This window comes from Squalius cephalus, assembly GCF_949319135.1.
Source record: "Squalius cephalus genome assembly, chromosome: 17".
In the NCBI taxonomy this organism is placed as follows: domain Eukaryota; kingdom Metazoa; phylum Chordata; class Actinopteri; order Cypriniformes; family Leuciscidae; genus Squalius; species Squalius cephalus.
Genome location: NC_137138.1, coordinates 5,771,459 through 5,782,034, shown reverse-complemented (window position 1 = coordinate 5,782,034; position 10,576 = coordinate 5,771,459). Strand labels below are relative to the sequence as shown.

The window sequence follows — 10,576 nt, the reverse complement described above, 5'->3', positions numbered from 1 at the left end:
GCTGCACGATGTGCGCGTTTACCCCAACTTGCCCAGAAACAGCACAGAAGGGGCCCTATTTTAATGATCTGAAACGCAAGTATCAAACGCGAAACACAAGTAACTTTGTGGGCGGATCTCGGGCGCTGTTGCTATTATACTGACGGGATAAAATAACTCTTGTGCCCGACGCAAATCTAAAATGGGTTGGTCTGAAGTAGCTACATTACTCATCGGTGTGGTTTGGGCGTAACATGAAATAAACCAATCAGAGCATCATCTCACATTCTCTTTAAGAGCAGGCACACTTGTTCCACACTTGCGGATTGCTATTATAATGGCGGATTTGCCAGGCGCACGCCGGGAGCGGTTAATAGCCAAGGAGACCGACGTTCTTGTCAGGGCCGTAAAAGACATAGAAGTGACATTGTATGGGGATGGGAGAAACCCACCCAAATAAGCTTAGGTTAAACGAGGCATATAATAATTTTGGTAAATGTGTAAGCTAGATTTATGCTTATTTTTTCACATCTTCATGGACACCACAATGATTTCCCTCATGTGGAATATTTTTCCTTGTAATTATGTATGGTTTGCAAAAATTGCAACTGCTGCGTCTATGTGTAGATGAGAGAAGCAAAGTGTATGCGCCTTGTGCACACGCTATATTATGGCCAAGCATGCGCCCTTAAAATAGCATCTGAACGCGCCACTGAAACGTTACGCGCCACTGACTTTAGACTAGGTTTTTCCTGGTGAAGGGTTGAAATTTAAGAATATGTTTTCAGATATGCTTCCTTACATAACATCACGGTGAAGAATACTGATTTTAGCATTTGAGGTTTTAATTTAGATAGTATATAAACTGAGAAAGTGATTATTGAGTTTACAGCAAGATATTCCTGCCTGACCTGTTTTTCCTTTGTAAGTTAAATGAGTCAGATCACGGAGACACTAACCTATTGTCTTTAATGGCCCTTGGAGCAAGAGCCACAGTCCAGACGTTGAATCGTTAGGTTGATTGACTTTCACCTTTTGTCTTTAACGGCTCTGGGATGGCTCTTGGAATTGGAGCTCCTGGCCAGTATCAGCATGTGAATAGTTATGCTGATTCAATTGGACTCAGAGTAGGGTGTGTTCCTACTTCATTTGCATGCTTTGTTCAGAGTCTCCACCTCTATGTAATCCCTCCCCCTTGGAATGTATATAACTACAATGCATACTGTATTAGAGTTAGATCATGTTGGAAGTTTCTACAGCCGCGTACAGTGGAATTCTCAATAAAGAATAACTTCTGTTGTCCTGTCTCCTGGTCTCTGCTTTGAAGAAAGAAAAACTTTACAACACTGGTCTGTGGCGGAATTGTTTTCTGGAACTGCAAAATAGCACCAGGGAACGTTTGTGCCAGAACACGCCTCCTCTTTTTGCTAAACCGCCCCCAGGAGCGCAAGTTCATTCCCTAATTTACCGGCGTGCGTCTGTCGAGGGAAAAGTCCGCTGTGCGTCGGGTGCAAAATAGGAATGATACATGCGTCGTTGTACAAAGTCAATTGCGCTGGGTGCAAGATAAGGGCCCAAGTTGTGAGAAATCAAGACTATAGGAAAAATGCTAAATGAAATACAATCCATGTACCTTCTTCTCTGAGGTGAATATTTCCGTTATGTTCGTCGCAACAAGAAGTTATCACGTTCACATTTGTCAACTGACTGTCATCAACTCAGTGTAGAAAGTACACTGATACTTTTATTGAGATTTCTAGGCATTGTATTTCATACTGCATTTTTATCCATCTTGATTTCTCACAACTTGTGTGCTTTTTCTGGGCGAGTCAGAGTGAACTGTGGCGCTAATAGAGTCTCATGCAGTCGTGCACAGAGGTCATCTTTATTTATATAGCGCTTTTAACAATGTAAATAGTTTCAAAGCAGCTTTACAGAGATAAACGTATAATTTATGGTAACAGAGATTGTTTTGGCTTTATAGCGGTTCTTTAATAAAGTTTTTTTCCAGCTAAAGTTAGTTTTGATTAATTCGCTTCCGTCGCAACGATCATTTGTTATTAAATTAGGGGCCGCTAAGACGACACCATTCTCTCTACACAGACTTTAAACGCGAACCTGGGATAAATGCTGATGGGATAAATGCTGATGGCGTTCACATGCGCATTAAGAAATTGGTTCTATAGTTATTTGCATTTGAATATATATGCGCAGGTTTGGAATTCCCTTCAAACCAGGCCTAAACAAAGTAATGATGCCTTATAAAATTGATACAGAATTTTATTTTATTTTATTTTATTTTGTTACTTCGGGGTAGGTACGTGAAACGAAGTGGTAAAGGGATCCTCCATAGGGAGAGACTAGTTGGCACTTTAGCACTGCGTTGTCATCGGGTCCAGGCGAAGGTCCTTCGTCAGATCTGGATACGGCCTGGATCCGGCAGGCTGCGGGAAAACCTAGGGACAAACAAAGACACTAAAATTAGCGTAGATGCCATTCTTCTTATGATGTAACGAGTACATCAGGATTTATGGGAAGTGTTCCCGGTTCCGGCTGATTTAATCTATGCAGCCTAATCATTGAATTAAAGAAGTCTATAATGTATTATGTGAATGCTAGCTCAAAGAGATGTGTTTTTAGTCTAGCTTTGAACTGACAGAGTGTGTCTGCTTCCCGGACAATGGTAGGAAGACTGTTCCAAAGTATTGGCGCTAAATAGGAAAAGGATCTACCGCCAGCAGTCGATTTTGATATTCTAGGTATTATTAACTGGCCGGAAATCCTGGTCAGGATTTTCTTTAAATAATACATTACATTTTGGTTGGATTTTTACCAAACCCTATCATAAACCCTTCAGAACACGTGGGATATACGACACGTCGCATGGGATCATTCTGTAATATTTTCGCGTCTTTTTTAAAAAAGCTTGATGCTGGTCGCTTTTTACTGCCATTATGTGGATGATGCAGAGCAGGACTTTTTTTCTTAAATTTCTCCTTTTGTGGTATGAAAAAGAAAGAACAGCATACTGCATTAGAACAACACCAGGGTGAGTAAATTATGACTTAATTCTATTTTAATAATTCCAATAAATTCGAACAATGGCATCATCAATTTTACTTGTTTAATTGTATTTAAATACATGACTATTTTGAACCATTTTGACCTTTTTCCATACAGTTCAGTTCTTATGTCTCTCAAAGACTGGAAAAGTTTTTCAAAGATCCGTTGAAGTTTGATCCTGAGAGATTTGATGTGAATGCCCCCAAGTAAGTCATTATGAGGACAAGCTGTAAATGAGTTTTATGAGGATGTTATAAACATTATAGCATGAAATCTGCTGATATCAAATTGTGTTCTTGTCTGAAAGGCCTTATTACTGCTACTACCCATTTGTACTTGGTCCACGAACCTGTCTAGGGCAGGTCTTCTCACAGGTAACAAACACACATTTGCGCAATTTGTTTTCCAAGTGCCAAATTTGCTGTGATCATAACAACTTAGCGTATTTCTACATTCAGATGGAGGCTAAAGTTGTGCTTGCCAAACTGCTTCAGAGATTTGAGTTCAGTCTGGTTCCTGGACAGTCTTTCAGCATTAAAGACACTGGAACTCTACGGCCCATTAGTGGAGTGATCTGCAACATTAAACCATGCTCATAGGACATGTTTATGGCACTTGTTTCGGTTCGGTTTCATTTTTATTGCTCCATGGTAAAACACAAAACATTTCATTTTCTTCTTTAGATAATTTAAATTCCCATGTGCAAAAGGGAGCAGAAAGAAGATAAAATCTTATAATATCTGTCCCCTATTCCAAAAAGCAAAATAACCTTTCTTAAGCAGCTTACAGCCAAAATTACACTGACAAAAAACAATGTTGGTTTAAATATCAGCATTCATGCAGTATAATAAATCAGGCAATGCCCAGACAACAAAACAACAAGTAATCCAATACATATAGAGGAAAACAAAACAAAACAAAAAAACATGGACCTCACCATATTAATACTAACCGCATTTACTCGGTTTATATTCTGCCGCGTTCCAGGCAACCTGTAACCCGTGTTTTTCCAACTCGTAACTGGGAGAACATCGATCTAGTACGAGTTCACGGGTGGGAAGTTACGGGTTTTACTGCCGTTCCAGTGCACTTTCACGGGTATAAGGTTGGAAAAACACGGGTTACAGGTTGCCTGGAACGCGGCATTATACTGACCAATATTACTAGACCCAATATATATAGAGAAAAACAAAACAAAACAAAACAACACAAAAAACAAAACAAAACCAAACAAAACCAAAAACAACATAGACCTCACCATATTAATACTGACTGAATACTCTGTTTATACTTATACTTAAACTGACCAATATTACTATAACTTTTAAGATTATCATGCAATGATTTCCACAATTTTACTCCCATAACTGAGGTGCACCTTTGTTTTATTGTTGTACGTGCAAATTGATGTTTAAAATTATACCTTCTCCTACTGAACTCTTTTTCTAACTGATAAAGGTGTTGTGTTTTCTCTGGTAAGATTTTATGTCTTGCTTTAAACAAAATTATTAGTGTTTGAAACTTAGCCAAATCTTCTAACTTTAATATTCTGGATTTAGCAAATAATTTGCTTGTATGTTCTCGATAGTTAACTTTATGAATAATTCTTATAGCTCTCTTCTGTAGAATAGATAAAGGTTTTATATTTGTCTGATATGTGTTCCCCCAGACTTCTATGCAATAAATAAAATATGGTACGATGAGTGAACTATAAAGTATTTTCATCGTTTCCTTATTTAATACCTCCTTCACTTTGTTTAAAACAAAAATATTTTGGGAAATTTTTCTTTTAATGTGTGCTATGTGAGGTTTCCATGATAGCTTATCATCCATAATTACACCAAGAAAACGAAACTCAAACACTCTCTCAATATCAACTCCATCTATGGATAAAGCTACAGATTCATTTATTTTCCTATTTCCAAAGACCATAAATTTTGTCTTTTTTAAATTCAATGACAATTTATTTCCATCAAACCATTTCTTCAGTTTTGTCATTCCATATTCAATAGATTCTGCTAGTTTCTGTATATTATTTCCAGAGCTGAAGAAATTAGTATCATCTGCAAATAAAACAAACTGTAATAATTTGGAAACATCACAAATGTCATTAATAAATAAAAGAAAAAGTTTAGGTCCCAAAATAGAACCCTGTGGTACCCCACATTTAATTTCCATAAGTTCAGATTTGACATCAGTTAACAGTACATATTGTTTCCTGTTATGCAGATAACTTCTCAACCAATTAAGGGCCATTCCTCTCATTCCATACAAAATTTAGAAAGTAAAATATCATGATTCAAAGTATCAAATGCCTTTTTCAAATCAATAAACACTCCTACTGTGAATTTCTTTTCATCTTTTGCTGTTGTTATTTCTTCAACAATATTCATTAAGGCAGTCGCTGTGGACCTTTTTTGCCTAAAGCCATACTGGCTTTCACTCAGCAAGTGATGCTTTTCTAAAAAACTGTCCAACTTATAAACATTATAAACAAAATTGTGAAAGTAATGAAACCGGTCTATAGTTATTGAAGCTTTGCTTATTTCCTGCTTTAAATAGTGGAATAACTTTTGCCCTCTTCATTCTATCAGGAAAAATACCCCTTCCAAATGAAAGATTACAAATATAACAAAGGGGTTTGACAATACAGTCAATTGTCTTTTTTAATATAACCATATCTATTCCATCACAGTCAATGGAAGTCTTACTCTTTGACTTAGAAACAATAGATATAATTTCTGATTCACTGACATCGACTGCAGTACTCTACTATCTCCTCTCCACCCTCTTTGTAATGACGTGTCATGTATCTTGATACTATCTGCCAGATTTGGCCCCACATTTACAAAAAAAGAATTAAATTCATTAGCCACCTCATTCAAATCATGCAGTGTCTTATTATTATAAATAAAATGATCAGGCAGGGCTGTGTGTGCTGTTTTGTTACCCATTACTTTATTCAGAATGTTCCATGTACCTTTTATGTTATTTTTATTATCATCCAACAGTTTATTATAACAATCCTTCTTAGCCTGTCTCATAATTAATACTAGCTTATTTTTATACACCTTATATTTCATTTCAGCAGTATTTGTTCTATATTTTATAAAATTTCTATTCTGTTTCTATTTCTATTTCTGTTTTGTGTCAACTCTTGTATACTTGTACCTACTTGGCAAACATGGTCTTGTATTATTCAAACATTAACCTAAGCACAGAATTTGTAACAGGCTATTCATCTATGATACTTTATCTGCACTTTTAATTGATTTGGTTTTATATCATCTCGTAATACATTATGTGGATTATAGTGCCGGGTAGCAACTGATTACATGCAATCTGGATTATGTAATCAGATTCCAAAATGAAGTAGGCTACTTGTAATTGGATTATTTTACTTTTTAAAATACTCATAATCAGACTAGTTACTTTTCTATTGATTTTATGATTCATGATTACATATTAGTAACACAATGGCAGTAAACTATTCACTATTTATTTATTCTCGCTAATTATTTTTATCTTTTAAATTTTAATGAAATATATATTTTTATATTAGATTAACAACAGATTTGCATGTTCTCGGTTCTCTGATCAAATTTAATTATGGTCACATGACTTGCAGGTAAATGCGGTATTTCAGTCTTTTTAGTGTTTTATTTTGAATGCTTTAATTTTTCCTTCAGAAACCTAATTTTGGGAAACCCTGATGTAATGTAATGTTTAATGCACTTCATTTTGTTAATAACAAACTTTCTGTTTGTATTTTTATATCAATATGGTACAAGATTATCATATTCAAATCAATGTGATAAATGAGTTGGGTCAAAAGTAATCTAAAAGTTTAAAAAAGTAGTTTGATTACATTACCTAAAATGTGTAATGCTATATATTTTTAGATGTAATACATTTTTGTCATGTAATTTGTAACAGACAAATATTTGTAAATAATCGACCCAGCACTGATTATATAAATATGAACATTTTATAAACACAATAGGAACTAATGAAACCACTGGTCAAAATGCTTGTTTTGCTCATTTAACACTTTTTTCATAAAAAATTATATTATCAGCAAAATCTTACTGTTTACAAGGTTACATGTGTCAAAAACAACTAAAACAATAACTTTTTTGCGCATTTTAGCAGTGCAGGTAAAAATCTGAACCAGCCCTACTGGGCCTGTAGAAAAAAATCTTAGCATTGAGCCCTGATATATTAAAGGCACAGCTAAATGTGACATTTATTACAACTAGTGCAAAATGCCCATGCAAAATCAGTTTTTGTGTGTGTTTTTAGTAATTGTTGGTTTGGTGTATTTGAGTGTTCATTGTTACAATAATTACACAGCAAAAGTTCAGTGACATTTTTATTTGTGTATGGTAGAAAGCACACAGTGAACTCTGAGAAAACGCTATGCTTGAGCAAACAGTTTGTGAATAGGCTACTACAAATGATGGCCGTGAAAGAGACTGTGAACTAGGATGGTCCTTATCAAGTCCAATTTTTTTTTTTTTTTTTGCAAAATGTTAGTGTCTTAACCTTTTAAACTGTTCCTTTTAACTTCAAAATTAGAAATATGCAAAAATGTTGACAAAAAAAATATTTAGAGGTAGCTCAATCATGTGGAAGATTGCCTATGTTAAGCTGTGCGGCGTTATTGTGATATGCAAGTAATATTAAAAGTTGCTGCAAATGAACTACATTTTATTGAAATCAGAGCAACACTGACATGACAACAATGACAACAATCTCAAAAAAGCACAAAGTTTTCAACAATCCCTCATTTCTGATGCTCAGCAGCCAGTGTTGACTTTTTGCAGTCTGGATAGATCTGTCGGTGATCTTCCACCACATGAAGGAGAAACTGCAGCTGTTCTTCAGAGTGTGTGAGATAGCCACTGTATTCTTGAATCAGAGCCACTCCTCTCTCGGCGTGATCATTGACTACTTTCATTGCATGGTTGCCTGTGCCTCCTGATAATCTGCTTGATTCGGCCAAAGTTCCGGGTCAATTTCAAGGAACGTAATGTAATTTTTTAAACCAAAAAATGTGTTCTAAACCCAAACAATAACCAAGGTGATCATCAATAGAAATATGTATTGATTCCACCAGGAAAGGTAAATCTGCTAAACCGGGTCATGGATGGATTAATTTGGATTTAGTTTCTACAATAAGTAAACTGAGATATGCATCTAAAATACATATTTAGGAATATATGGTGCATTAGATGCTTTTATGGAGATTTTTTTGGAATTTTACTAGCCAGGTACAATATCAAATTAAATGATCTGTTTTTACAAAAAAATCATCAAAATCTCAGAAAGTTTAAAGCTATTGAGCTACCAGTAATTATTATGTTACTGCCATAAAAATTGGCATGCTGTATTTTCTTATATAAAGGAACAATTTGAAGGGTTAAGAGCATGACAATTGGAGACTTTAAAAATAAGGACCACCCTACTGTGAACGCTTTAAAAAGGATATGTTTAGTTGGTGAATAGCATTTACACAGTAACGATAACGTTAAGCGAACCAGAATGAATATAATATTCAGAAGTAAACAGCATAGCTGACTTACAGATTCAGTTAACATCCACAAATGAACAAGCGCGTTGATTCAGGGAGCAGTGCAAAGTGCCCGTGCAAAATCTGTTTTTGTGTGTGTTTTTAGTAATTGTTGGTTTGGTGTGTTTGAGTGCTCATTGCCATCGAAATCTAATCATACGTGAGGAGATTAAGAAGATGAGGCACGCGGGAGGAGGAAAAATGGCGACTGTTGCTTGTTCTCACACGACAGCATCAAACTTCTGTCACGCTGACACGTTGACCCCAGGGGATCTTTTAAAAAACGTTCAATTCTTGTACTCAAAGTCAAAGAAAACCGAGCAGGACCAAGGCATTTTACAGCTGATCGCCGTCAAAAAAGTTCAGGAGGTATTTCTTAGCGATGGTTGATTGAATGTATTTTAGTCCAGTGCCTGTATAAGATTAGTCTTGACCGAGTTCAACTTTCAACAGTTTCAATATGAAAAATAACTTTTATATTGATTCAATGGATTAATTGCATTTTGAAACAAAAGTGTCATGAATTTATTGCATTTTTGGGAAAAAATAATCCGTTTTTATAATAAAACTTTGAAAATCAAAATCTGGATTTGAATTTATGTTATTATAACCTAAAGATGCTATGTGAAAGTTTGAAACAGAAAATAGTGGTTTTCATCTTGCCACTTTCTTGGTAAAGAGAACACATTTTTTTACTCAAATTAATCAAAATGGATTTATCACGTTCTGGAACCAAACTATAATATCCAGAAGTAAACAGTGTAGCTGACAGAGTGCTTATGTCAGAATGTTTATTTTTAAACCACAACCTTCTTGGGGCTTCTTTGACCGATATATTTAACGATATCTTTTGCATTTCTCATCCAAACAACGTCAAACTTGGCAATGCACTTACTCGTGCCCGTAGCAAGACACCTGTCGAGTTTGAAATCCATCGGACTAATGGTTCGAGAGATATACGAATAACAGACATACAGACACAAACACAGACATACAGACAGACGTTTCTGTAATTTATAGATAGATATTTATATACTGTTAATGGGTTGACGTCTCAAAATCAATATATTGCAGGGGATACATTTTAATTTGCGGAAATGCAATTGGCACTAAACCCATGATCAGACTTTGGCTTCTGTATTAGCCGATGAGCTGGCGTCTCTCACCCAGGGGTGTAGCCATCATTTCAAAAGTGAGGGGGACAGAATGCCAAGCGTTATACGATTTTTTTTTTCTTTCTTTTTTTTTTTTGCAGACCTTTGTTGACAGGTTTTTGCTTAATTGGCTTAATATGCTATTTATGTTTAAAGCAATAAAATAGAAAGAAAGAACGAACGAAAGAAAGAAAGAAAGAAAGAAAGAAAGAAAGAAAGAAAGAAAGACAAAAAGAAATATGTTCTTTATACTGCACATAGCCTAGTATTATATAGGCCTATTGTACTTTATTGTTTACATATTTCAAATTGTTTTTTGTTTTTTTTGTGTAGGCTACCTCAAACTTCAAGCTTTTAAAACTACTTCAAACTTTCTGGTTAGGCTTTTTCAAGACAACATAAAGTTTGTCTACACATTTTTTTATCTAACAATTGTAAAGTGTTACCGAATTATGGTAGGCTAAACATCATGTAGGCTACACGTTACAACGCTGCATGATTCAAGCAGATATAGTGGCTGTTAATGCATGAAAATCCAAATTCAGCATTAACAGTCACCATCTTTATTCTAATTTGAAGTGCTTTGATTACATATCTGTGAAAATAAGACTGAAAAAAAAAGAGTGAAAATAAGCGCACGTTTGTGCGAGTAGCCTAGTGAATAATTTCAATTTCCAACAAAACTTGTTAATTATTCAACTCGAGAAATAGGCAGTGTTATTAATCATTGTGCAACACAATTCGGATACCACATGACAACTTACAGTGCTTGACTTTTTCGGGTAAGAACCTGGTAAGAAAGTGAAAT

The 10,576-nt window shown here is 35.2% G+C and overlaps 1 long non-coding RNA gene across 1 annotated transcript; it reads left to right on the top strand.

Annotated features, from left to right (window-relative positions):
- Positions 1-3,140: 3,140 nt before the first annotated feature.
- On the top strand, positions 3,141-3,653 carry LOC307174568. Its single transcript, XR_013824010.1, has 3 exons — positions 3,141-3,248; positions 3,350-3,416; positions 3,501-3,653. It is a non-coding gene; the product is annotated as an uncharacterized lncRNA (long non-coding RNA).
- The last annotated feature ends 6,923 nt before the right edge of the window (positions 3,654-10,576 follow it).